The sequence below is a fragment of the Peromyscus maniculatus genome, chromosome 5, assembly GCF_049852395.1.
Source record: "Peromyscus maniculatus bairdii isolate BWxNUB_F1_BW_parent chromosome 5, HU_Pman_BW_mat_3.1, whole genome shotgun sequence".
Lineage (NCBI taxonomy): Eukaryota > Metazoa > Chordata > Mammalia > Rodentia > Cricetidae > Peromyscus > Peromyscus maniculatus.
In genome coordinates, this window is record NC_134856.1 from 36,669,010 (window position 1) to 36,695,490 (window position 26,481).

The following is a 26,481-nucleotide window of genomic DNA, read 5'->3' on the forward strand; positions in this document are numbered from 1 at the left end:
GTGCAAATAGCACTCGCGTCTGTTCCCTGCGAGTGCAGTGTATTGGACTGAAGAGAAGCTCCTGTTTTACTTAGTTTCCCATAATGAGTTGAACTAGATATGCCCCGTTTGTGTAGGAAGCACAGTTCTTTTGTTCTGAGCTAGCTCACTGTACTGGCCCTATAGGAAACACAGTAGAGTGCAAGAGTGCCTGTTTCTCAAAAGCAGAGTGTTTTTCTAGTAAGGCCAACTGGGTTCAATACAACTTCCTAAACGGAGTTGAATCACATTCAGTTTCACGTTCTAGCATTTAGTGTTAATTCAGGGTAAGAACACCACTATTGTGCTATTCTGGCCATAAACAGTACAAATAGCACTCGCGTCTGTTCCCAACGTGTGCAGTGTATTGGACTGAAGAGAAGCTCCTGTTTTACTTAGTTTCCAATACTGAGTTGAACTAGATATGCCCCGTTTGTGTAGGAAGCACAGTTCTTTTGTTCTGAGCTAGCTCACTGTACTGGCCCTATAGGAAACACAGTAGAGTGCAAGAGTGCCTGTTTCTCAAAATCAGAGTGTTTTTCTTGTAAGGCCAACTGGGGTTCAATACAACTTCGTAAACGGAGTTGAATCACATTCAGTTTCACGTTCTAGCATTTAGTGTTAATTCAGGGTAAGAACACCACTATTGTGTTATTCTGGCCATAAACAGTGCAAATAGCACTCGCGTCTGTTCCCAGCGAGTACAGTGTATTGGACTGAAGAGAAGCTCCTGTTTTACTTAGTTTCCAATACTGAGTTGAACTAGATATGCTCCGTTTGTGTAGGAAGCACAGTTCTTTTGTTCTGAGCTAGCTCACTGTACTGGCCCTATAGGAAACACAGTAGAGTGCTAGAGTGCCTGTTTCTCAAAAGCAGAGTGTTTTTCTTGTAAGGCCAACTGGGGTTCAATACAACTTCCTAAACGGAGTTGAATCACATTCAGTTTCACGTTCTAGCATTTTGTGTTAATTCAGCGTAAGAACACAACTATTGTGCTATTCTGGCCATAAACAGTGCAAATAGCACTCGCGTCTGTTCCCAGCGAGTACAGTGTATTGGACTGAAGAGAAGCTCCTGTTTTACTTAGTTTCCAATACTGAGTTGAACTAGATATGCCCCGTTTGTGTAGGAAGCACAGTTCTTTTGTTCTGAGCTAGCTCACTGTACTGGCCATAAAGGAAACACAGTAGAGGGCAAGAGTGCCTGTTTCTCAAAAGCAGAGTGTTTTTCTTGTAAGTCAAATGAGGTTCAATACAACTTTCTAAATGGAGTTGAATCACATTCAGTTTCACGTTCTAGCATTTAGTGTTAATTCAGGGTAAGAACACCACTATTGTGCTATTCTGGCCATAAATAGTGAAAATAGCACTCGCGTCTGTTCCCAGCGAGGACAGTGTACTGGACTGAAGAGAAGCTCCTGTTTTACTTAGTTTCCAATACTGAGTTGAACTAGATGTGCCCCATTTGTGTAGGAAGCACAGTTCTTTTGTTCTGAGCTAGCTCACTGTACTGGCCCTATAGGAAACACAGTAGAGTGCAAGAGTGCCTGTTACTCAAAAGCAGAGTGTTTTTCTCGTAAGACCAACTGGGGTTCAATACAACTTCCTAAACGGAGTTGAATCACATTCAGTTTCACGTTCTAGCATTTAGTGTTAAATTAGCGTAAGAACACAACTATTGTGGTATTCTGGCCATAAACAGTGCAAATAGCACTCGCGTCTGTTCCCTGCGAGTGCAGTGTATTGGACTGAAGAGAAGCTCCTGTTTTACTTAGTTTCCAATACTGAGTTGAACTACATATGCCCCGTTTGTGTAGGAAGCACAGTTCTTTTGTTCTGAGCTAGCTCACTGTACTGGCCCTATAGGAAACACAGTAGAGTGCAAGAGTGCCTGTTTCTCAAAAGCAGAGTGTTTTTCTTGTAAGACCAACTGGGATTCAATACAACTTCCTAAACGGAGTTGAATCACATTCAGTTTCACGTTCTAGCATTTATTCTTAATTCAGGATAAGAACACAACTATTGTGTTATTCTGGCCATAAACAGTGCAAATAGCACTCGCGTCTGTTCCCAGCAAATGCAGTGTACCGGACTGAAGAGAAGCTCCTGTTTTACTTAGTTTCCAATACTGAGTTGAACTAGATATGCCCCGTTTGTGTAGGAAGCACAGTTCTTTTGTTCTGAGGTAGTCACTGTACTGGACCTATAGGAAACACAGTAGAGTGCAAGAGTGCCTGTTTCTCAAAAGCAGAGTGTTTTTCTTGTAAGTCCAACTGGGATCAATTCAAATTCCTAAACAGAGTTGAATCACATTCAGTTTCACATTCTAGCATTTAGTGTTAATTCAGGGTAAGAATACCACTATTGTGCTATTCTGGCCATAAACAGTGCAAATAGCACTCGCGTCTGTTCCCAGCGAGTGCAGTGTATTGGACTGAAGAGAAGTTCCTGTTTTAATTAGTTTACAATTCTGATTTGAACTAGATATGCCCCATTTGTATAGGAAGCACAGTTCTTTTGTTCTGAGCTAGCTCACTGTACTGGCCCTATAGGAAACACTGTACAGTGCAAGTGTGCCTGTTTCTCAAAAGCAGAGTGTTTTTCTTGTAAGACCAACTGGGTTTCAATACACCTTCCTAAACTGAGTTGAATCACATTCAGTTTCACGTTCTAGCATTTAGTGTTAATTCAGTGTAATAACACCACTATTGTGCTATTCTGGCCATAAACAGTGCAAATAGCACTCGCGTCTGTTCCCTGCGAGTGCAGTGTATTGGACTGAAGAGAAGCTCCTGTTTTACTTAGTTTCCCATACTGAGTTGAACTAGATATGCCCCGTTTGTGTAGGAAGCACAGTTCTTTTGTTCTGAGCTAGCTCACTGTACTGGCCCTATAGGAAACACAGTAGAGTGCAAGAGTGCCTGTTTCTCAAAAGCAGAGTGTTTTTCTAGTAAGGCCAACTGGGTTCAATACAACTTCCTAAACGGAGTTGAATCACATTCAGTTTCACGTTCTAGCATTTAGTGTTAATTCAGGGTAAGAACACCACTATTGTGCTATTCTGGCCATAAACAGTACAAATAGCACTCGCGTCTGTTCCCAACGTGTGCAGTGTATTGGACTGAAGAGAAGCTCCTGTTTTACTTAGTTTCCAATACTGAGTTGAACTAGATATGCCCCGTTTGTGTAGGAAGCACAGTTCTTTTGTTCTGAGCTAGCTCACTGTACTGGCCCTATAGGAAACACAGTAGAGTGCAAGAGTGCCTGTTTCTCAAAATCAGAGTGTTTTTCTTGTAAGGCCAACTGGGGTTCAATACAACTTCGTAAACGGAGTTGAATCACATTCAGTTTCACGTTCTAGCATTTAGTGTTAATTCAGGGTAAGAACACCACTATTGTGTTATTCTGGCCATAAACAATGCAAATAGCACTCGCGTCTGTTCCCAGCGAGTACAGTGTATTGGACTGAAGAGAAGCTCCTGTTTTACTTAGTTTCCAATACTGAGTTGAACTAGATATGCTCCGTTTGTGTAGGAAGCACAGTTCTTTTGTTCTGAGCTAGCTCACTGTACTGGCCCTATAGGAAACACAGTAGAGTGCTAGAGTGCCTGTTTCTCAAAAGCAGAGTGTTTTTCTTGTAAGGCCAACTGGGGTTCAATACAACTTCCTAAACAGAGTTGAATCACATTCAGTTTCACGTTCTAGCATTTAGTGTTAATTCAGGGTAAGAACACCACTATTGTGCTATTCTGGCCATAAACAGTGCAAATAGCACTCGCGTCTGTTCCCAGCGAGGACAGTGTACTGGACTGAAGAGAAGCTCCTGTTTTACTTAGTTTCCAATACTGAGTTGAACTAGATATGCCCCGTTTGTGTAGGAAGCACAGTTCTTTTGTTCTGAGCTAGCTCACTGTACTGGCCCTATAGGAAACACAGTAGAGTGCAAGAGTGCCTGTTTCTCAAAAGCAGAGTGTTTTTCTTGTAAGGCCAACTGGGGTTCAATACAACTTCCTAAACGGAGTTGAATCACATTCAGTTTCACGTTCTAGCATTTAGTGTTAATTCAGGGTAAGAACACCACTATTGTGCTATTCTGGCCATAAACAGTGCAAATAGCACTCGTGTCTGTTCCCAGCGAGTACAGTGCACTGGCCTGAAGAGAAGCTCCTGTTTTACTTAGTGTCCAATACTGAGTTGAACTAGATATGCCCCGTTTGTGTAGGAATCACAGTTCTTTTGTTCTGAGCTAGCTCACTGTACAGGCCCTATAGGAAACACAGTGTGGTACAAGAGTGCCAGTTTCTCAAAAGCAGAGTGTTTTTCTTGTAAGGCCAACTGGGGTTCAATACAACTTCCTAAACGGAGTTGAATCACATTCAGTTTCACGTTCTAGCATTTAGTGTTAATTCAGGGTAAGAACACCACTATTGTGCTATTCTGGCCATAAACAGTGCAAATAGCACTCGCGTCTGTTCCCAGCGAGTACAGTGTACTGGACTGAAGAGAAGCTCCTGTTTTACTTAGTGTCCAATACTGAGTTGAAATAGATATGCCCCGTTTGTGTAGGAAGCACAGTTCTTTTGTTCTGAGCTAGCTCACTGTAAGGGCCCTATAGGAAACACAGTAGAGTGCAAGAGTGCCTGTTTCTCAAAAGCAGAGTGTTTTTCTTGTAAGGCCAACTGGGGTTTAATGCAACTTCCTAAACGGAGTTGAATCACATAAAGTTTCACGTTCTAGCATTTAGTGTTAATTCAGGGTAAGAACACCACTATTGTGCTATTCTGGCCATAAACAGTGCAAATAGCACTCGCGTCTGTTCCCAGCGAGTGCAGTGTATTGGACTGAAGAGAAGCTCCTGTTTTACTTAGTTTCCAATACTGAGTTGAACTAGATATGCCCCGTTTGTGTAGGAAGCGCAGCTCTTTTGTTCTGAGGTAGTCACTGTACTGGCCCTATAGGAAACACAGTAGAGTGCAAGAGTGCCTGTTTCTCAAAAGCAGAGTGTTTTTCTTGTAAGGCCAACTGGTGTTCAATACAACTTCATAAACGGAGTTGAATCACATTCAGTTTCACGTTCTAGCATTTAGTGTTAATTCAGTGTAAGAACACCACTATTGTGCTATTCTGGCCATAAACTGTGCAAATAGCACTCGCGTCTGTTCCCAGCGAGTACAGTGTATTGGACTGAAGAGAAGCTCCTGTTTTACTTAGTTTCCAATACTGAGTTGAACTAGATATGCCCCGTTTGTGTAGGAAGCACAGTTCTTTTGTTCTGAGCTAGCTCACTGTACTGGCCCTATAGGAAACACAGTAGAGTGCAAGAGTGCCTGTTTCTCAAAATCAGAGTGTTTTTCTTGTAAGGCCAACTGGGATTCAATACAACTTCCTAAAAGGAGTTGAATCACATTCAGTTTCACGTTCTAGCATTTAGTGTTAATTCAGGGTAAGAACACCACTATTGTGCTATTCTGGCCATAAACAGTGTAAATAGCACTCGTGTCTGTTCCCAGCGAGTACAGTGTATTGGACTGAAGAGAAGCTCCTGTTTTACTTAGTTTCCAATACTGAGTTGAACTAGATATGCCCCGTTTGTGTAGGAAGCACAGTTCTTTTGTTCTGAGCTAGCTCACTGTACAGGCCCTATAGGAAACACAGTGGTGTGCAAGAGTGCCTGTTTCTCAAAAGCAGAGTGTTTTTCTTGTAAGGCCAACTGGGATTCAATACAACTTCCTAAACGGAGTTGAATCACATTCAGTTTCACGTTCTAGCATTTAGTGTTAATTCAGGGTAAGAACACAACTATTGTGCTATTCTGGCCATAAACAGTGCAAATAGCACTCGCCTATGTTCCCAGCGATTGCAGTGTATTGGACTGAAGAGAAGCTCCTGTTTTACTTAGTTTCCAATACTGAGTTGAACTAGATATGCCCCGTTTGTGTAGGAAGCACAGTTCTTTTGTTCTGAGCTTGCTCACTGTACTGGCCCTAAAGGAAACACAGTAGAGTGCAAGAATGCCTGTTTCTAAAAAGCAGAGTGTTTTTCTTGTAAGGCCAACTGGGGTTCAATACAACTTCCTAAACGGAGTTGAATCACATTCAGTTTCACGTTCTAGCATTTATTGTTAATTCAGGGTAAGAACACCACTATTGTGCAATTCTGGCCATAAACAGTGCAAATAGCACTCGCGTATTTTCCCAGCAAATGCAGTGTACTGGACTGAAGAGAAGCTCCTGTTTTACTTAGTTTCCAATACTGAGTTGAACTAGATATGCCCCGTTTGTGTAGGAAGCACAGTTCTTTTGTTCTGAGCTAGCTCACTGTACTGGCCCTATAGGAAACACAGTAGAGTGCAAGAGTGCCTGTTTCTCAAAAGCAGAGTGTTTTTCTTGTAAGGCCAACTGGGGTTCAATGCAACTTCCTAAATGAGTTGAATCACATAAAGTTTCACTTTCTAGCCTTTAGTGTTAATTCAGGGTAAGAACACCACTATTGTGCTATTCTGGCCATAAACAGTGCAAATAGCACTCGCGTCTGTTCCCAGCGAGTACAGTGTACTGGACTGAAGAGAAGCTCCTGTTTTACTTAGTGTCCAATACTGAGTTGAACTAGATATGCCCCGTTTGTGTAGGAAGCACAGTTCTTTTGTTCTGAGCTAGCTCACTGTACAGGCCCTATAGGAAACACAGTGTGGTGCAAGAGTGCCAGTTTCTCAAAAGCAGAGTGTTTTTCTTGTAAGGCCAACTGGGGTTCAATACAACTTCCTAAACGGAGTTGAATCACATTCAGTTTCACCTTCTAGCATTTAGTGTTAATTCAGGGTAAGAACACCACTATTGTGCTATTCTGGCCATAAACAGTGCAAATAGCACTCGCGTCTGTTCCCAGCGAGTACAGTGTACTGGACTGAAGAGAAGCTCGTGTTTTACTTTGTTTCCAATACTGAGTTGAACCAGATATGCCCCGTTTGTGTAGGAAGCACAGTTCTTTTGTTCTGAGCTAGCTCACTGTACTGGCCCTAAAGGAAACACAGTAGAGTGCAAGAATGCCTGTTTCTCAAAAGCAGAGTGTTTTTCTTGTAAGGCCAACTGGGGTTCAATACAACTTCCTAAACGGAGTTGAATCACATTCAGTTTCACGTTCTAGCATTTAGTGTTAATTCAGGGTAAGAACACCACTGTTGTGCTATTCTGGCCATAAACAGTGCAAATAGCACTCCCGTCTGTTTCCAGCGAGTACAGAGTACTGGACTGAAGAGAAGCTCCTGTTTTACTTAGTTTCCAATACTGAGTTGAACTAGATATGACCCGTTTGTGTAGGAAGCACAGTTCTTTTGTTCTGAATTAGCTCACTGTACTGGCCCTATAGGAAACACAGTAGAGTGCAAGAGTGCCTGTTTCTCAAACGCAGAGTGTTTTTCTGGTAAGGCCAACTGGGGTTCAATACAACTTCCTAAACGGAGTTGAATCTCATTCAGTTTCACGTTCTAGCATTTATTGTTTTTCAGGTTAAGCACACCAATATTTTGTGCTATTCTGGCCATAAACAGTGCAAATACCACTCGCATCTGTTCCCCGCGAGTACAGTGTACTGGACTGAAGAGAAGCTCCTCTTTTACTTAGTTTCCAATACTGAGTTGAACTAGATATGCCCCGTTTGTGTAGGCAGCACAGTTCTTTTGTTCCTTCCTAGCTCACTGTACAGGCCCTATAGGAAACACAATAGAGGGCGAGTGCCTGTTTCTCAAAATCAGAGTGTTTTTCTTCTAAGGACAACTGGAGTTCAATACAACTTCCTAAACCGAGTTGAATCACATTCAGTTTCACGTTCTAGCATTTAGTGTTAATTCAGGGTAAGAACACCACTATTGTGCTCTTCTGGCCATAAACAGTGCAAATAGCACTCCCGTCTGTTTCCAGCGAGTACAGAGTACTGGACTGAAGAGAAGCTCTTGTTTTACTTAGTTTCCAATACTGAGTTGAACTAGATATGCCCCGTTTGTGTAGGAAGCCCAGTTCTTTTTTTCTGAGGTAGCTCACTGTACTGGCCCTATAGGAAACACAGTAGAGTGCAAGAGTGCCTGTTTCTCAAAAGAAGAGTGTTTTTCTTGTAAGACCAACTGGGGTTCTATACAACTTCCTAAACGGAGATAAATCACATTCAGTTTCACGTTCTAGCAATTAGTGTTAATTCAGGGTAGGAACACCACTATTGTGCTATTCTGGCCATAAACAGTGCAAATAGCACTCCCGTCTGTTTCCAGCGAGTACAGAGTACTGGACTGAAGAGAAGCTCCTGTTTTACTTAGTTTCCAATACTGAGTTGAACTAGATATGCCCCGTTTGTGTAGGAAGCCCAGTTCTTTTTTTCTGAGGTAGCTCACTGTACTGGCCCTATAGGAAACACAGTAGAGTGCAAGAGTGCCTGTTTCTCAAAAGAAGAGTGTTTTTCTTGTAAGACCAACTGGGGTTCTATACAACTTCCTAAACGGAGATAAATCACATTCAGTTTCACGTTCTAGCAATTAGTGTTAATTCAGGGTAGGAACACCACTATTGTGCTATTCTGGCCATAAACAGTGCAAATAGCACTCCCGTCTGTTTCCAGCGAGTACAGAGTACTGGACTGAAGAGAAGCTCCTGTTTTACTTATTTTCCAATACTGAGTTGAATTAGATATGCCCCGTTTGTGTAGGAAGCACAGTTCTTTTGTTCTGAGCTAGCTCACTGTACTGGCCCTATAGGAAACACAGTAGAGTGCAAGAGTGCCTGTTTCTCAAAAGCAGAGTGTTTTTCTGGTAAGGCCAACTGGGGTTCAATATAACTTCCTAAACGGAGTTGAATCACATTCAGTTTCACGTTCTAGCATTTAGTGTTAATTCAGGGTAAGAACACCACTATTGTACTATTCTGGCCATAAACAGTGCAAATAGCACTCCCGGCTGTTTCCAGAGAGTACAGAGTACTGGACTGATGAGAAGCTCCTGTTTTACTTAGTTTCCAATACTGAGTTGAACTAGATATGCCCCGTTTGTGTAGGAAGCACAGTTCTTTTGTTCTGAGCTAGCTCACTGTACTGGCCCTATAGGAAACACAGTAGAGTGCAAGAGTGCCTGTTACTCAAAAGCAGAGTGTTTTTCTGGTAAGGCCAACTGGGGTTCAATACAACTTCCTAAATGGAGTTGAATCACATTCAGTTTCACGTTCTAGCATTAAGTGTTAATTCAGGGTAAGAACACCACTATTGTGCTATTCTGGCCATAAACAGTGCAAATAGCAATCGCGTCTGTTCCCAGCAAATGCAGTGTACTGGACTGAAGAGAAGCTCCTGTTTTACTTAGTTTCCAATACTGAGTTGAACTAGATATGCCCCGTTTGTGTAGGAAGCAAAGTTCTTTTTTTCTGAGCTAGCTCACTGTACTGGCCCTATAGGAAAAACAGTAGAGTGCAAGAGTGCCTGTTTCTCAAAATCAGAGTGTTTTTCTTTTAAGGCCAACTGGGATTCAATACAATTTCCTAAAAGGAGTTGAATCACATTCAGTTTCACGTTCTAGCATTTAGTGTTAATTCAGGGTAAGAACACCACTATTGTGCTATTCTGGCCATAAACAGTGTAAATAGCACTCGCGTCTGTTCCCAGCGAGTACAGTGTATTGGACTGAAGAGAAGCTCCTGTTTTACTTAGTTTCCAATACTGAGTTGAACTAGATATGCCCCGTTTGTGTAGGAAGCATAGTTCTTTTGTTCTGAGCTAGCTCACTGTACTGGCCCTATAGGAAACACAGTAGAGTGCAAGAGTGCCTGTTTCTCAAAATCAGAGTGTTTTTCTTGTAAGGCCAACTGGGATTCAATACAACTTCCTAAACGGAGTTGAATCACATTCAGTTTCACGTTCTAGCATTTAGTGTTAATTCAGGGTAAGAACACCACTATTGTGCTATTCTGGCCATAAACAGTGTAAATAGCACTTGCGTCTGTTCCCAGCGAGTACAGTGTATTGGACTGAAGAGAAGCTCCTGTTTTACTTAGTTTCCAATACTGAGTTGAACTAGATATGCCCCGTTTGTGTAGGAAGCACAGTTCTTTTGTTCTGAGCTAGCTCACTGTACTGGCCCTATAGGAAACACAGTAGAGTGCAAGAGTGCCTGTTTCTCAAAAGCAGAGTGTTTTTCTTGTAAGGCCAACTGGGGTTCAATGCAACTTCCTAAACGGAGTTGAATCACATAAAGTTTCACGTTCTAGCATTTAGTGTTAATTCAGGGTAAGAACACCACTATTGTGCTATTCTGGCCATAAACAGTGCAAATAGCACTCGCGTCTGTTCCCAGTGAGTGCAGTGTATTGGACTGAAGAGAAGCTCCTGTTTTACTTAGTTTCCAATACTGAGTTGAACTAGATATGCCCCGATTGTGTAGGAAGCGCAGCTCTTTTGTTCTGAGGTAGTCACTGTACTGGCCCTATAGGAAACACAGTAGAGTGCAAGAGTGCCTGTTTCTCAAAAGCAGAGTGTTTTTCTTGTAAGGCCAACTGGGGTTCAATACAACTTCCTAAAGGGAGTTGAATCACATTCAGTTTCACGTTCTAGCATTTAGTGTTAATTCAGGGTAAGAACACCACTATTGTGCTATTCTGGCCATAAACAGTGTAAATAGCACTTGCGTCTGTTCCCAGCGAGTACAGTGTATTGGACTGAAGAGAAGCTCCTGTTTTACTTAGTTTCCAATACTGAGTTGAACTAGATATGCCCCGTTTGTGTAGGAAGCATAGTTCTTTTGTTCTGAGCTAGCTCACTGTACAGGCCCTATAGGAAACACAGTGGTGTGCAAGAGTGCCTGTTTCTCAAAAGCAGAGTGTTTTTCTTGTAAGGCCAACTGGGGTTCAATACACCTTCCTAAACGGAGTTGAATCACATTCAGTTTCACGTTCTAGCATTTAGTGTTAATTCAGGGTAAGAACACCACTATTGTGCACTTCTGGCCATAAACAGTGCAAATAGCACTCGCGTATGTTCCCAGCAAATGCAGTGTACTGGACTGAAGAGAAGCTCCTGTTTTACTTAGTTTCCAATACTGAGTTGAACTAGATATGCCCCGTTTGTGTAGGAAGCACAGTTCTTTTGTTCTGAGCTAGCTCACTGTACTGGCCCTATAGGAAACACAGTAGAGTGCAAGAGTGCCTGTTTCTCAAAAGCTGAGTGTTTTTCTTGTAAGGCCAACTGGGGTTCAATGCAACTTCCTAAACGGAGTATAATCACATAAAGTTTCACGTTCTAGCATTTAGTGTTAATTCAGGGTAAGAACACCACTATTGTGCTATTCTGGCCATAAACAGTGCAAATAGCACTCGCGTCTCTTCCCAGCGAGTGCAGTGTATTGGACTGAAGAGAAGCTCCTGTTTTACTTAGTTTCCAATACTGAGTTGAACTAGATATGCCCCGTTTGTGTAGGAAGCGCAGCTCTTTTGTTCTGAGGTAGTCACTGTACTGGCCCTATAGGAAACACAGTAGAGTGCAAGAGTGCCTGTTTCTCAAAAGCAGAGTGTTTTTATTGTAAGGCCAACTGGGGTTCAATACAACTTCCTAAACGGAGTTGAATCACATTCAGTTTCACGTTCTAGCATTTAGTGTTAATTCAGGGTAAGAACACCACTATTGTGCTATTCTGGCCATAAACAGTGCAAATAGCACTCGCGTCTGTTCCCAGCGAGTACAGTGTATTGGACTGAAGAGAAGCTCCTGTTTTACTTAGTTTCCAATACTGAGTTGAACTAGATATGCCCCGTTTGTGTAGGATGCACAGTTCTTTTGTTCTGAGCTAGCTCACTGTACTGGCCCTATAGGAAACACAGTAGAGTGCAAGAGTGCCTGTTTCTCAAAAGCAGAGTGTTTTTCTTGTAAGGCGGACTGGGGTTCAATACAACTACCTAAACGGAGTTGAATCACATTCAGTTTCACGTTCTAGCATTTAGTGTTAATTCAGGGTAAGAACACCACTATTGTGCTATTCTGGCCATAAACAGTGCAAATAGCACTCGCGTCTGTTCCCCGCGAGTACAGTGTACTGGACTGAAGAGAAGCTCCTGTTTTACTTAGTTTCCAATACTGAGTTGAACTAGATATGCCCCGATTGTGTAGGAAGCATAGTTCTTTTGTTGTGAGATAGCTCACTGTACTGGCCCTATAGGAAACACAGTAGAGTGCAAGAGTGCCTGTTTCTCAAAAGCAGAGTATTTTTCTTGTAAGGCCAACTGGGGTTCAATACAACTTCCTAAACAGAGTTGAATCACATTCCGTTTCACGTTCTAGCATTTAGTGTTAATTCATGGTAAGAACACCACTATTGTGCTATTCTGGCCATAAACAGTGCAAATAGCACTCGCGTCTGTTCCCAGCGAGTACAGTGTATTGGACTGAAGAGAAGCTCCTGTTTTACTTAGTTTCCAATACTGAGTTGAGCTAGATATGCCCTTTTTGTGTAGGAAGCACAGTTCTTTTCTTCTGAGCTAGCTCACTGTACTGGCCCTATATGAAAAACAGTAGAGTGCAAGAGTGCCTGTTTTGCAAAAGCAGAGTGTTTTTCTTGTAAGGCCAACTGGGGTTCAATACAACTTCCTAAACGGAGTTGAAACACATTCAGCTTCACGTTCTAGCATTTAGTGTTAATTCAGGGTAAGAACACCACTATTGTGCTATTCTGGCCATAAACAGTGCAAACAGCACTCGTGACTGTTCCCAGCGAGTACAGTGTTTTGGACTGTTTAGAAGCTCCTGTTTTACTTAGTTTCCAATACTGAGTTGAACTAGATATGCCCCGTTTGTGTAGGAAGCACAGTTCTTTTTTTCTGAGCTAGCTCACTGTACTGGCCCTGTAGGACACACAGTAGAGTGCAAGAGTGCCTGTTTCTCAAAAGCAGAGTGTTTTTCTTGTAAGGCCAACTGGGGTTCAATACAACTTCCTAAACGGAGTTGAATCACATTCAGTTTCACGTTCTAGCATTTAGTGTTAATTCAGGGTAAGAACACCACTTTGTGTTATTCTGGCCATAAACAGTGCAAATAGCACTCGCGTCTGTTCCCAGCGAGTACAGTGTACTGGACTGAAGAGAAGCTCCTGTTTTACTTAGTGTATAATACTGAGTTGAACTAGATATGCCCCGTTTGTGTAGGAAGCACAGTTCTTTTGTTCTGAGCTAGCTCACTGTACAGGCCCTATAGGAAACACAGTGTGGTGCAAGAGTGCCAGTTTCTCAAAAGCAGAGTGTTTTTCTTGTAAGGCCAACTGGGGTTCAATACAACTTCCTAAACGGAGTTGAATCACATTCAGTTTCACCTTCTAGCATTTAGTGTTAATTCAGTGTAAGAACACCACTATTGTGCTATTCTGGCCATAAACAGTGCAAATAGCACTCGCGTCTGTTCCCAGCGAGTACAGTGTACTGGACTGAAGAGAAGCTCGTGTTTTACTTAGTTTCCAATACTGAGTTGAACTAGATATGCCCCGTTTGTGTAGGAAGCACAGTTCTTTTGTTCTGAGCTAGCTCACTGTACTGGCCCTAAAGGAAACACAGTAGAGTGCAAGAATGCCTGTTTCTCAAAAGCAGAGTGTTTTTCTTGTAAGGCCAACTGGGGTTCAATACAACTTTCTAAAGGGAGTTGAATCACATTCAGTTTCATGTTCTAGCATTTAGTGTTAATTCAGGGTAAGAACACCACTGTTGTGCTATTCTGGCCATAAACAGTGCAAATAGCACTCCCGTCTGTTTCCAGCGAGTACAGAGTACTGGACTGAAGAGAAGCTCCTGTTTTACTTAGTTTCCAATACTGAGTTGAACTAGATATGACCCGTTTGTGTAGGAAGCACAGTCCTTTTGTTCTGAATTAGCTCACTGTACTGGCCCTATAGGTAACACAGTAGAGTGCAAGAGTGCCTGTTTCTCAAAAGCAGAGTGTTTTTCTGGTAAGGCCAACTGGGGTTCAATACAACTTCCTAAACGGAGTTGAATCTCATTCAGTTTCACGTTCTAGCATTTATTGTTTTTCAGGGTAAGAACACCACTATTGTGCTATTCTGGCCATAAACAGTGCCAATACCACTCGCGTCTATTCCCAGCAAATGCAGTGTACTGGACTGAAGAGAAGCTCCTGTTTTACTTAGTGTCCAATACTGAGTTGAACTAGACATGCCCCGTTTGTGTAGGAAGCACAATTCTTTTGTTCTGAGCTAGCTCACTGTAAAGGCCCTATAGGAAACACAGTGGAGTGCAAGAGTGCCTGTTTCTCAAAAGCAGAGTGTTTTTCTTGTAAGGCCAACTGGGGTTCAATACAACTTACTAAACGGAGTTGAATCACATTCAGTTTCACGTTCTAGCATTTAGTGTTAATTCAGGGTAAGAACACCACTATTGTGCTATTCTGGCCATAAACAGTACAAATAGCACTCGCGTCTGTTCCCAGCGTGTGCAGTGTATTGGACTGAAGAGAAGCTCCTGTTTTACTTAGTTTCCAATACTGAGTTGAACTAGATGTGCCCCGTTTGTGTAGGAAGCACAGTTCTTTTGTTCTGAGCTTGCTCACTGTACTGGCCCTAAAGGAAACACAGTAGAGTGCAAGAATGCCTGTTTCTCAACAGCAGAGTGTTTTTCTTGTAAGGTCAACTGGGGTTCAATACAACTTCCTAAACGGAGTTGAATCACATTCAGTTTCACGTTCTAGCTTTTAGTGTTAATTCAGGGTAAGAACACCACTATTGTGCTATTCTGGCCATAAACAGTGCAAATAGCACTCCCGTCTGTTTCCAGCAAGTACAGTGTACTGGACTGAAGAGAAGCTCCTGTTTTACTTAGTTTCCAATACTGAGTTGAACTAGATCTGCCCCGTTTGTGTAGGAAGCACAGTTCTTTTGTTCTGAGCTAGCTCACTGTACTGGCCCTATAGGAAACACAGTAGAGTGCAAGAGTGCCTGTTTCTCAAAATCAGAGTGTTTTTCTTGTAAGGCCAACTGGGGTTCAATACCACTTCCTAAACGGAGTTGAATAACATTCAGTTTCACGTTCTAGCATTTAGTGTTAATTCAGGGTAAGAACACCACAATTGTGCTATTCTGGCCATAAACAGTGCAAATAGCACTCGCGTCTGTTCCCAGCAAATGCAGTGTACTGGACTGAAGAGAAGCTCCTGTTTTACTTAGTTTCCAATACTGAGTTGAACTAGATATGCCCCGTTTGTGTAGGAAGCACAGTTCTTTTGTTCTGAGCTAGCTCACTGTACTGGCCCTATAGGAAACACAGTAGAGTGCAAGAGTGCCTGTTTCTCAAAAGAAGAGTGTTTTTCTTGTAAGACCAACTGGGGTTCTATACAACTTCCTAAACGGAGATGAATCACATTCAGTTTCACGTTCTAGCAATTAGTGTTAATTCAGGGTAAGAACACCACTATTGTGCTATTCTGGCCATAAACAGTGCAAATAGCACTCGCGTCTGTTCCCAGCGAGTACAGTGTACTGGACTGAAGAGAAGCTCCTGTTTTACTTAGTTTCCAAACTGAGTTGAACTAGACATGGCCCGTTTGTGTAGGAAGCACAATTCTTTTGTTCTGAGCTAGCTCACTGTAAAGGCCCTATAGGAAACACAGTGGAGTGCAAGAGTGCCTGTTTCTCAAAAGCAGAGTGTTTTTCTTGTAAGGCCAACTAGGGTTCAATACAACTTCCTAAACGGAGTTGAATCACATTCAGTTTCACGTTCTAGCATTTAGTGTTAATTCATGGTAAGAACACCACTATTGTGCTATTCTGGCCATAAACTGTGCAAATAGCACTCGCGTCTGTTCCCAGCGAGTGCAGTATATTGGACTGAAGAGAAGCTCCTGTTTTACTTAGTTTCCAATACTGAGTTGAACTAGATGTGCCCCGTTTGTGTAGGAAGCACAGTTCTTTTGTTCTGAGCTAGCTCACTGTACTGGCCCTAAAGGAAACACAGTAGAGTGCAAGAATGCCTGTTTCTCAACAGCAGAGTGTTTTTCTTGTAAGGTCAACTGGGGTTCAATACAACTTCCTAAACGGAGTTGAATCACATTCAGTTTCACGTTCTAACTTTTAGTGTTAATTCAGGGTAAGAACACCACTATTGTGCTATTCTGGCCATAAACAGTGCAAATAGCACTCCCGTCTGTTTCCAGCAAGTACAGAGTACTGGACTGAAGAGAAGCTCCTGTTTTACTTAGTTTCCAATACTGAGTTGAACTAGATATGCCCCGTTTGGTTAGGAAGCACAGTTCTTTTGTTCTGAGCTAGCTCACTGTACTGGCCCTATAGGAAACACAGTAGAGTGCAAGAGTGCCTGTTTCTCAAAATCAGAGTTTTTTTCTTGTAAGGCCAACTGGGGTTCAATACAACTTCCTAAACGGAGTTGAATCACATTCAGTTTCACGTTCTAGCATTTAGTGTTAATTCAGGGTAAGAACACCACTATTGTGCTATTCTGGCCATAAACAGTGCAAATAGCACTCGCGTCTGTTCCCAGCAAATGCAGTGTACTGGACTGAAGAGAAGCTCCTGTTTTACTTAGTTTCCAATACTGAGTTGAACTAGATATGCCCCGTTTGTGTAGGAAGCACAGTTCTTTTGTTCTGAGCTAGCTCACTTACTGGCCCTATAGGAAACACAGTAGAGTGCAAGAGTGCCTGTTTCTCAAAAGCAGAGTGTTTCTCTTGTAAGGCCAACTGGGGTTCAATACAACTTCCTAAACGGAGTTGAATCACATTCACACATTCAGTTTCACGTTCTAGCATTTAGTGTTAATTCAGGGTAAGAACACCACTATTGTGCTATTCTGGCCAAAAACAGTGCAAATAGCACTCCCGTCTGTTTCCAGCGAGTACAGAGTACTGGACTGAAGAGAAGCTCCTGTTTTACTTAGTTTCCAATACTGAGTTGAACTAGATATGCCCCGTTTGTGTAGGAAGCACAGTTCTTTTGTTCTGAGCTAGCTCACTGTACTGGCCCTATAGGAAACACAGTAGAGTGCAAGAGTGCCTGTTTCTCAAAAGCAGAGTGTTTTTCTGGTAAGGCCACCTGGGGTTCAATACAACTTCCTAAACGGAGTTGAATCACATTCAGTTTCACGTTCTAGCATTTATTGTTAATTAAGCGTAAGAACACCACTATTGTGCTATTCTGGCCATAAACAGTGCAAATAGCCCTCGCGTCTGTTCCCAGCAAATGCAGTGTACTGGACTGAAGAGAAGCTCCTGTTTTACTTAGTTTCCAATACTGAGTTGAACTAGATATGCCCCGTTTGTGTAGGAAGCACAGTTCTTTTGTTCTGAGCTAGGTCACTGTACTGGCCCTATAGGAAACACAGTAGAGTGCAAGAGTGCCTGTTTCTCAAAATCAGAGTGTTTTTCTTGTAAGGCCAACTGGGTTCAATACAACTTCCTAAAAGGAGTTGAATCACATTCAGTTTCACGTTCTAGCATTTAGTGTTAATTCAAGGTAAGAACACCACTATTGTGCTATTCTGGCCATAAACAGTGCAAATAGCACTCGCGTCTGTTCCCAGTTAGTACAGTGTATTGGACTGAAGAGAAGCTCCTGTTTTACTTAATTTCCAATACTGAGTTGAACTACATATGCCCCGTTTGTGTAGAAAGCACAGTTCTTTTGTTCTGAGCTAGCTCACTGTACAGGCCCTATAGGAAACACAGTGGAGTGCAAGAGTGCCTGTTTCTCAAAAGCAGAGTGTTTTTCTGGTAAGGCCAACTGGGGTTCAATACAACTTCCTAAACGGAGTTGAATCACATTCAGTTTCACGTTCTAGCATTTAGTGTTAATTCAAGGTAAGAACACCACTATTGTGCTATTCTGGCCATAAACAGTGCAAATAGCACTCGCGTCTGTTCCCAGCAAATGCAGTGTACTGGACTGAAGAGAAGCTCCTGTTTTACTTAGTTTCCAATACTGAGTTGAACTAGATATGCCCCGTTTGTGTAGGAAGCACAGTTCTTTTGTTCTGAGCTAGCTCACTGTACTGGCCCTATAGGAAACACAGTAGAGTGCAAGAGTGCCTGTTTCTCAAAATCAGAGTGTTTTTCTTGTAAGGCCAACTGGGGTTCAATACAACTTCCTAAAAGGAGTTGAATCACATTCAGTTTCACGTTCTAGCATTTAGTGTTAATTCAGGGTAAGAACACCACTATTGTGCTATTCTGGCCATAAACAGTGCAAATAGCACTCGCGTCTGTTCCCCGCGAGTACAGTGTACTGGACTGAAGAGAAGCTCCTGTTTTACTTAGTTTCCAATACTGAGTTGAACTAGATATGCCCCGTTTGTGTAGGAAGTACAGTTCTTTTGTTCTGACCTAGCTCACTGTACAGGCCCTATAGGAAACACAGTAGAGGGCAAGAGTGCCTGTTTCTCAAAAGCAGAGTGATTTTCTTGTAAGGCCAATTGGGGTTCAATACAACTTCCTAAACGGAGTTGAATCACATTCAGTTTCACGTTCTAGCATTTAGTGTTAATTCAGGGTAAGAACACCACTATTGTGCTTTTCTGGCCATAAACAGTGCAAATAGCACTCGCGTCTGTTCCCAGCGAGTACAGTGTATTGGACTGAAGAGAAGCTCCTGTTTTACTTAGTTTCCAATACTGAGTTGAACTAGATATGCCCCGTTTGTGTAGGAAGCACAGTTCTTTTGTTCTGAGCTAGCTCACTGTACTGGCCCTATAGGAAAAACCGTAGAGTGCAATAGTGCCTGTTTCTCAAGAGCAGAGTGTTTTTCTTGTAAGGCCAACTGGGGTTCAATACAACTTCCTAAAAGGAGTTGAATCACATTCAGTTTCACGTTCTAGCATTTAGTGTTAATTCAGGGTAAGAACACCACTATTGTGCTATTATGGCCATAAACAGTGCAAATAACACTCGCATCTGTTCCCTGCGAGTGCAGTGTATTGGACTGAAGAGAAGCTCCTGTTTTACTTAGTTTCCAATACTGAGTTGAACTAGATATTCCCCGTTTGTGTAGGAAGCACAGTTCTTTTGTTCTGAGCTAGCTCACTGTACTGGCCCTATAGGAAACACAGTAGAGTGCAAGAGTGCCTGTTTCTCAACAGCAGAGTGTTTTTCTTGTAAGACCAACTGGGGTTCAATACAACTTCCTTAACGGAGTTGAATCACATTCATTTCACTTTCTAGCATTTAGTGTTAAATCAGGGTAAGAACACCACTATTGTGCTATTCTGTCCATAAACAGTGCAAATAGCACTCGCGTCTGTTCCCAGCGAGTACAGTGTATTTTACTGAAGAGAAGCTCCTGTTTTACTTAGTTTCCAATACTGAGCTGAACTAGATATGCCCCGTTTGTGTAGGAAGCACAGTTCTTTTGTTCTGAGGTAGTCACTGTACTGGCCCTATAGGAAACACAGTAGAGTGCACGAGTGCCTGTTTCTCAAATGCAGAGTGTTTTTCTTGTAAGGCCAATTGGGGTTCAATACAACTGTCTAAACGGAGTTGAATCACATTGAGTTTCACGTTCTAGCATTTAGTGTTAATTCAGGGTAAGAACACCACTATTGTGCTTCTCTGGCCATAAACAGTGCAAATAGCACTCACGTCTGTTCCCTGCGAGTACAGTGTATTGGACTGAAGAGAAGCTCCTGTTTTACTTAGTTTCCAATACTGAGTTGAACTAGATATGCCCCGTTTGTGTAGGAAGCACAGTTCTTTTGTTCTGAGCTAGCTCACTGTACTGGCCCTATAGGAAACACAGTAGAGTGCAAGAGTGCCTGTTTCTCAAAAGCAGAGTGTTTTTCTTGTAAGGCCAACTTGGGTTCAATACAACTTCCTAAAGGGAGTTGAATCACATTCAGTTTCACGTTCTAGCATTTAGTGTTAATTCAGGGTAAGAACACCACTATTGTGCTATTCTGGCCATAAACAGTGCAAATAGCACTCGCGTCTGTTCCCAAGTAGTACAGAGTACTGGACTGAAGAGAAGCTCCTGTTTTACTTAGTTTCCAATACTGAGTTGAACTAGATATGCCCCGTTTGTGTAGGAAGCACAGTTCTTTTGTTCTGAGCTAGCTCACTGTACTGGCCCTATAGGAAACACAGTAGAGTGCAAGAATGCCTGTTTCTCAAAAGCAGAGTGTTTTTTTTGTAAGACCAACTGGGGTTCAATACAACTTCCTAAACGGAGTTGAATCACATTCAGTTTCACGTTCTAGAATTTAGTGTTAAATCAGCGTAAGAACACCACTATTGTGGTATTCTGGCCATATACAGTGCAAATAGCACTTGCGTCTGTTCCCAGCGAGTAGAGTGTATTGGACTGAAGAGAAGCTCCTGTTTTACTTAGTTTCCAATACTGAGTTGAACTAGATATGCTCCGTTTGTGTAGGAAGCACAGTTCTTTTGTTCTGAGCTAGCTCACTGTACTGGCCCTATAGGAAACACAGTAGAGTGCTAGAGTGCCTGTTTCTCAAAAGCAGAGTGTTTTTCTTGTAAGGCCAACTGGGGTTCAATAGAACTTCCTAAACGGAGTTGAATCACATTCAGTTTCACGTTCTAGAATTTTGTGTTAATTCAGGGTAAGAACACAACTATTGTGCTATTCTGGCCATAAACAGTGCAAATAGCACTCGCGTCTGTTCCCAGCGAGTACAGTGTATTGGACTGAAGAGAAGCTCCTGTTTTACTTAGTTTCCAATACTGAGTTGAACTAGATATGCCCCGTTTGTGTAGGAAGCACAGTTCTTTTGTTCTGAGCTAGCTCACTGTACTGGCCATAAAGGAAACACAGTAGAGGGCAAGAGTGCCTGTTTCTCAAAAGCAGAGTGTTTTTCTTGTAAGTCAAATGAGGTTCAATACAACTTTCTAAATGGAGTTGAATCACATTCAGTTTCACGTTCTAGCATTTAGTGTTAATTCAGGGTAAGAACACCACTATTGTGCTATTCTGGCCATAAATAGTGAAAATAGCACTCGCGTCTGTTCCCAGCGAGGACAGTGTACTGGACTGAAGAGAAGCTCCTGTTTTACTTAGTTTCCAATACTGAGTTGAACTAGATGTGCCCCGTTTGTGTAGGAAGCACAGTTCTTTTGTTCTGATCTAGCTCACTGTACTGGCCCTATAGGAAACACAGTAGAGTGCAAGAGTGCCTGTTACTCAAAAGCAGAGTGTTTTTCTCGTAAGACCAACTGGGGTTCAATACAACTTCCTAAACGGAGTTGAATCACATTCAGTTTCACGTTCTAGCATTTAGTGTTAAATTAGCGTAAGAACACAACTATTGTGGTATTCTGGCCATAAACAGTGCAAATAGCACTCGCGTCTGTTCCCTGCGAGTGCAGTGTATTGGACTGAAGAGAAGCTCCTGTTTTACTTAGTTTCCAATACTGAGTTGAACTACATATGCCCCGTTTGTGTAGGAAGCACAGTTCTTTTGTTCTGAGCTAGCTCACTGTACTGGCCCTATAGGAAACACAGTAGAGTGCAAGAGTGCCTGTTTCTCAAAAGCAGAGTGTTTTTCTTGTAAGGCCAACTGGGGTTCAATACAACTTCCTAAACGGAGTTGAATCACATTCAGTTTCACGTTCTAGCATTTAGTGTTAATTCAGGGTAAGAACACCACTATTGTGCTATTCTGGCCATAAACAGTGCAAATAGCACTCGCGTCTGTTCCCAGCAAATGCAGTGTACTGGACTGAAGAGAAGCTCCTGTTTTACTTAGTTTCCAATACTGAGTTGAACTAGATATGCCCCGTTTGTGTAGGAAGCACAGTTCTTTTGTTCTGAGCTAGCTCACTTACTGGCCCTATAGGAAACACAGTAGAGTGCAAGAGTGCCTGTTTCTCAAAAGCAGAGTGTTTCTCTTGTAAGGCCAACTGGGGTTCAATACAACTTCCTAAACGGAGTTGAATCACATTCAGTTTCACGTTCTAGCATTTAGTGTTAATTCAGGGTAAGAACACCACTATTGTGCTATTCTGGCCAAAAACAGTGCAAATAGCACTCCCGTCTGTTTCCAGCGAGTACAGAGTACTGGACTGAAGAGAAGCTCCTGTTTTACTTAGTTTCCAATACTGAGTTGAACTAGATATGCCCCGTTTGTGTAGGAAGCACAGTTCTTTTGTTCTGAGCTAGCTCACTGTACTGGCCCTATAGGAAACACAGTAGAGTGCAAGAGTGCCTGTTTCTCAAAAGCAGAGTGTTTTTCTGGTAAGGCCACCTGGGGTTCAATACAACTTCCTAAACGGAGTTGAATCACATTCAGTTTCACGTTCTAGCATTTATTGTTAATTAAGCGTAAGAACACCACTATTGTGCTATTCTGGCCATAAACAGTGCAAATAGCCCTCGCGTCTGTTCCCAGCAAATGCAGTGTACTGGACTGAAGAGAAGCTCCTGTTTTACTTAGTTTCCAATACTGAGTTGAACTAGATATGCCCCGTTTGTGTAGGAAGCACAGTTCTTTTGTTCTGAGCTAGGTCACTGTACTGGCCCTATAGGAAACACAGTAGAGTGCAAGAGTGCCTGTTTCTCAAAATCAGAGTGTTTTTCTTGTAAGGCCAACTGGGGTTCAATACAACATCCTAAAAGGAGTTGAATCACATTCAGTTTCACGTTCTAGCATTTAGTGTTAATTCAAGGTAAGAACACCACTATTGTGCTATTCTGGCCATAAACAGTGCAAATAGCACTCGCGTCTGTTCCCAGTTAGTACAGTGTATTGGACTGAAGAGAAGCTCCTGTTTTACTTAATTTCCAATACTGAGTTGAACTACATATGCCCCGTTTGTGTAGAAAGCACAGTTCTTTTGTTCTGAGCTAGCTCACTGTACAGGCCCTATAGGAAACACAGTGGAGTGCAAGAGTGCTTGTTTCTCAAAAGCAGAGTGTTTTTCTGGTAAGGCCAACTGGGGTTCAATACAACTTCCTAAACGGAGTTGAATCACATTCAGTTTCACGTTCTAGCATTTAGTGTTAATTCAGGGTAAGAACACCACTATTGTGCTATTCTGGCCATAAACAGTGCAAATAGCACTCGCGTCTGTTCCCAGCAAATGCAGTGTACTGGACTGAAGAGAAGCTCCTGTTTTACTTAGTTTCCAATACTGAGTTGAACTAGATATGCCCCGTTTGTGTAGGAAGCACAGTTCTTTTGTTCTGAGCTAGCTCACTGTACTGGCCCTATAGGAAACACAGTAGAGTGCAAGAGTGCCTGTTTCTCAAAATCAGAGTGTTTTTCTTGTAAGGCCAACTGGGGTTCAATACAACTTCCTAAAAGGAGTTGAATCACATTCAGTTTCACGTTCTAGCATTTAGTGTTAATTCAGGGTAAGAACACCACTATTGTGCTATTCTGGCCATAAACAGTGCAAATAGCACTCGCGTCTGTTCCCCGCGAGTACAGTGTACTGGACTGAAGAGAAGCTCCTGTTTTACTTAGTTTCCAATACTGAGTTGAACTAGATATGCCCCGTTTGTGTAGGAAGTACAGTTCTTTTGTTCTGACCTAGCTCACTGTACAGGCCCTATAGGAAACACAGTAGAGGGCAAGAGTGCCTGTTTCTCAAAAGCAGAGTGATTTTCTTGTAAGGCCAATTGGGGTTCAATACAACTTCCTAAACGGAGTTGAATCACATTCAGTTTCACGTTCTAGCATTTAGTGTTAATTCAGGGTAAGAACACCACTATTGTGCTTTTCTGGCCATAAACAGTGCAAATAGCACTCGCGTCTGTTCCCAGCGAGTACAGTGTATTGGACTGAAGAGAAGCTCCTGTTTTACTTAGTTTCCAATACTGAGTTGAACTAGATATGCCCCGTTTGTGTAGGAAGCACAGTTCTTTTGTTCTGAGCTAGCTCACTGTACTGGCCCTATAGGAAAAACCGTAGAGTGCAATAGTGCCTGTTTCTCAAGAGCAGAGTGTTTTTCTTGTAAGGCCAACTGGGGTTCAATACAACTTCCTAAACAGAGTTGAATCACATTCACTTTCACGTTCTAGCATTTAGTGTTAATTCAGGGTAAGAACACCACTATTGTGCTATTATGGCCATAAACAGTGCAAATAACACTCGCATCTGTTCCCTGCGAGTGCAGTGTATTGGACTGAAGAGAAGCTCCTGTTTTACTTAGTTTCCAATACTGAGTTGAACTAGATATTCCCCGTTTGTGTAGGAAGCACAGTTCTTTTGTTCTGAGCTAGCTCACTGTACTGGCCCTATAGGAAACACAGTAGAGTGCAAGAGTGCCTGTTTCTCAACAGCAGAGTGTTTTTCTTGTAAGACCAACTGGGGTTCAATACAACTTCCTTAACGGAGTTGAATCACATTCATTTCACTTTCTAGCATTTAGTGTTAAATCAGGGTAAGAACACCACTATTGTGCTATTCTGTCCATAAACAGTGCAAATAGCACTCGCGTCTGTTCCCAGCGAGTACAGTGTATTTTACTGAAGAGAAGCTCCTGTTTTACTTAGTTTCCAATACTGAGCTGAACTAGATATGCCCCGTTTGTGTAGGAAGCACAGTTCTTTTGTTCTGAGGTAGTCACTGTACTGGCCCTATAGGAAACACAGTAGAGTGCACGAGTGCCTGTTTCTCAAATGCAGAGTGTTTTTCTTGTAAGGCCAATTGGGGTTCAATACAACTGTCTAAACGGAGTTGAATCACATTGAGTTTCACGTTCTAGCATTTAGTGTTAATTCAGGGTAAGAACACCACTATTGTGCTTCTCTGGCCATAAACAGTGCAAATAGCACTCACGTCTGTTCCCTGCGAGTACAGTGTATTGGACTGAAGAGAAGCTCCTGTTTTACTTAGTTTCCAATACTGAGTTGAACTAGATATGCCCCGTTTGTGTAGGAAGCACAGTTCTTTTGTTCTGAGCTAGCTCACTGTACTGGCCCTATAGGAAACACAGTAGAGTGCAAGAGTGCCTGTTTCTCAAAAGCAGAGTGTTTTTCTTGTAAGGCCAACTTGGGTTCAATACAACTTCCTAAAGGGAGTTGAATCACATTCAGTTTCACGTTCTAGCATTTAGTGTTAATTCAGGGTAAGAACACCACTATTGTGCTATTCTGGCCATAAATAGTGAAAATAGCACTCGCGTCTGTTCCCAGCGAGGACAGTGTACTGGACTGAAGAGAAGCTCCTGTTTTACTTAGTTTCCAATACTGAGTTGAACTAGATGTGCCCCGTTTGTGTAGGAAGCACAGTTCTTTTGTTCTGAGCTAGCTCACTGTACTGGCCCTATAGGAAACACAGTAGAGTGCAAGAGTGCCTGTTACTCAAAAGCAGAGTGTTTTTCTCGTAAGACCAACTGGGGTTCAATACAACTTCCTAAACGGAGTTGAATCACATTCAGTTTCACGTTCTAGCATTTAGTGTTAAATTAGCGTAAGAACACAACTATTGTGGTATTCTGGCCATAAACAGTGCAAATAGCACTCGCGTCTGTTCCCTGCGAGTGCAGTGTATTGGACTGAAGAGAAGCTCCTGTTTTACTTAGTTTCCAATACTGAGTTGAACTACATATGCCCCGTTTGTGTAGGAAGCACAGTTCTTTTGTTCTGAGCTAGCTCACTGTACTGGCCCTATAGGAAACACAGTAGAGTGCAAGAGTGCCTGTTTCTCAAAAGCAGAGTGTTTTTCTTGTAAGACCAACTGGGATTCAATACAACTTCCTAAACGGAGTTGAATCACATTCAGTTTCACGTTCTAGCATTTATTCTTAATTCAGGATAAGAACACAACTATTGTGTTATTCTGGCCATAAACAGTGCAAATAGCACTCGCGTCTGTTCCCAGCAAATGCAGTGTACCGGACTGAAGAGAAGCTCCTGTTTTACTTAGTTTCCAATACTGAGTTGAACTAGATATGCCCCGTTTGTGTAGGAAGCACAGTTCTTTTGTTCTGAGGTAGTCACTGTACTAGACCTATAGGAAACACAGTAGAGTGCAAGAGTGCCTGTTTCTCAAAAGCAGAGTGTTTTTCTTGTAAGTCCAACTGGGATCAATTCAAATTCCTAAACAGAGTTGAATCACATTCAGTTTCACATTCTAGCATTTAGTGTTAATTCAGGGTAAGAATACCACTATTGTGCTATTCTGGCCATAAACAGTGCAAATAGCACTCGCGTCTGTTCCCAGCGAGTGCAGTGTATTGGACTGAAGAGAAGTTCCTGTTTTAATTAGTTTACAATTCTGATTTGAACTAGATATGCCCCATTTGTATAGGAAGCACAGTTCTTTTGTTCTGAGCTAGCTCACTGTACTGGCCCTATAGGAAACACTGTACAGTGCAAGTGTGCCTGTTTCTCAAAAGCAGAGTGTTTTTCTTGTAAGACCAACTGGGTTTCAATACACCTTCCTAAACTGAGTTGAATCACATTCAGTTTCACGTTCTAGCATTTAGTGTTAATTCAGTGTAATAACACCACTATTGTGCTATTCTGGCCATAAACAGTGCAAAT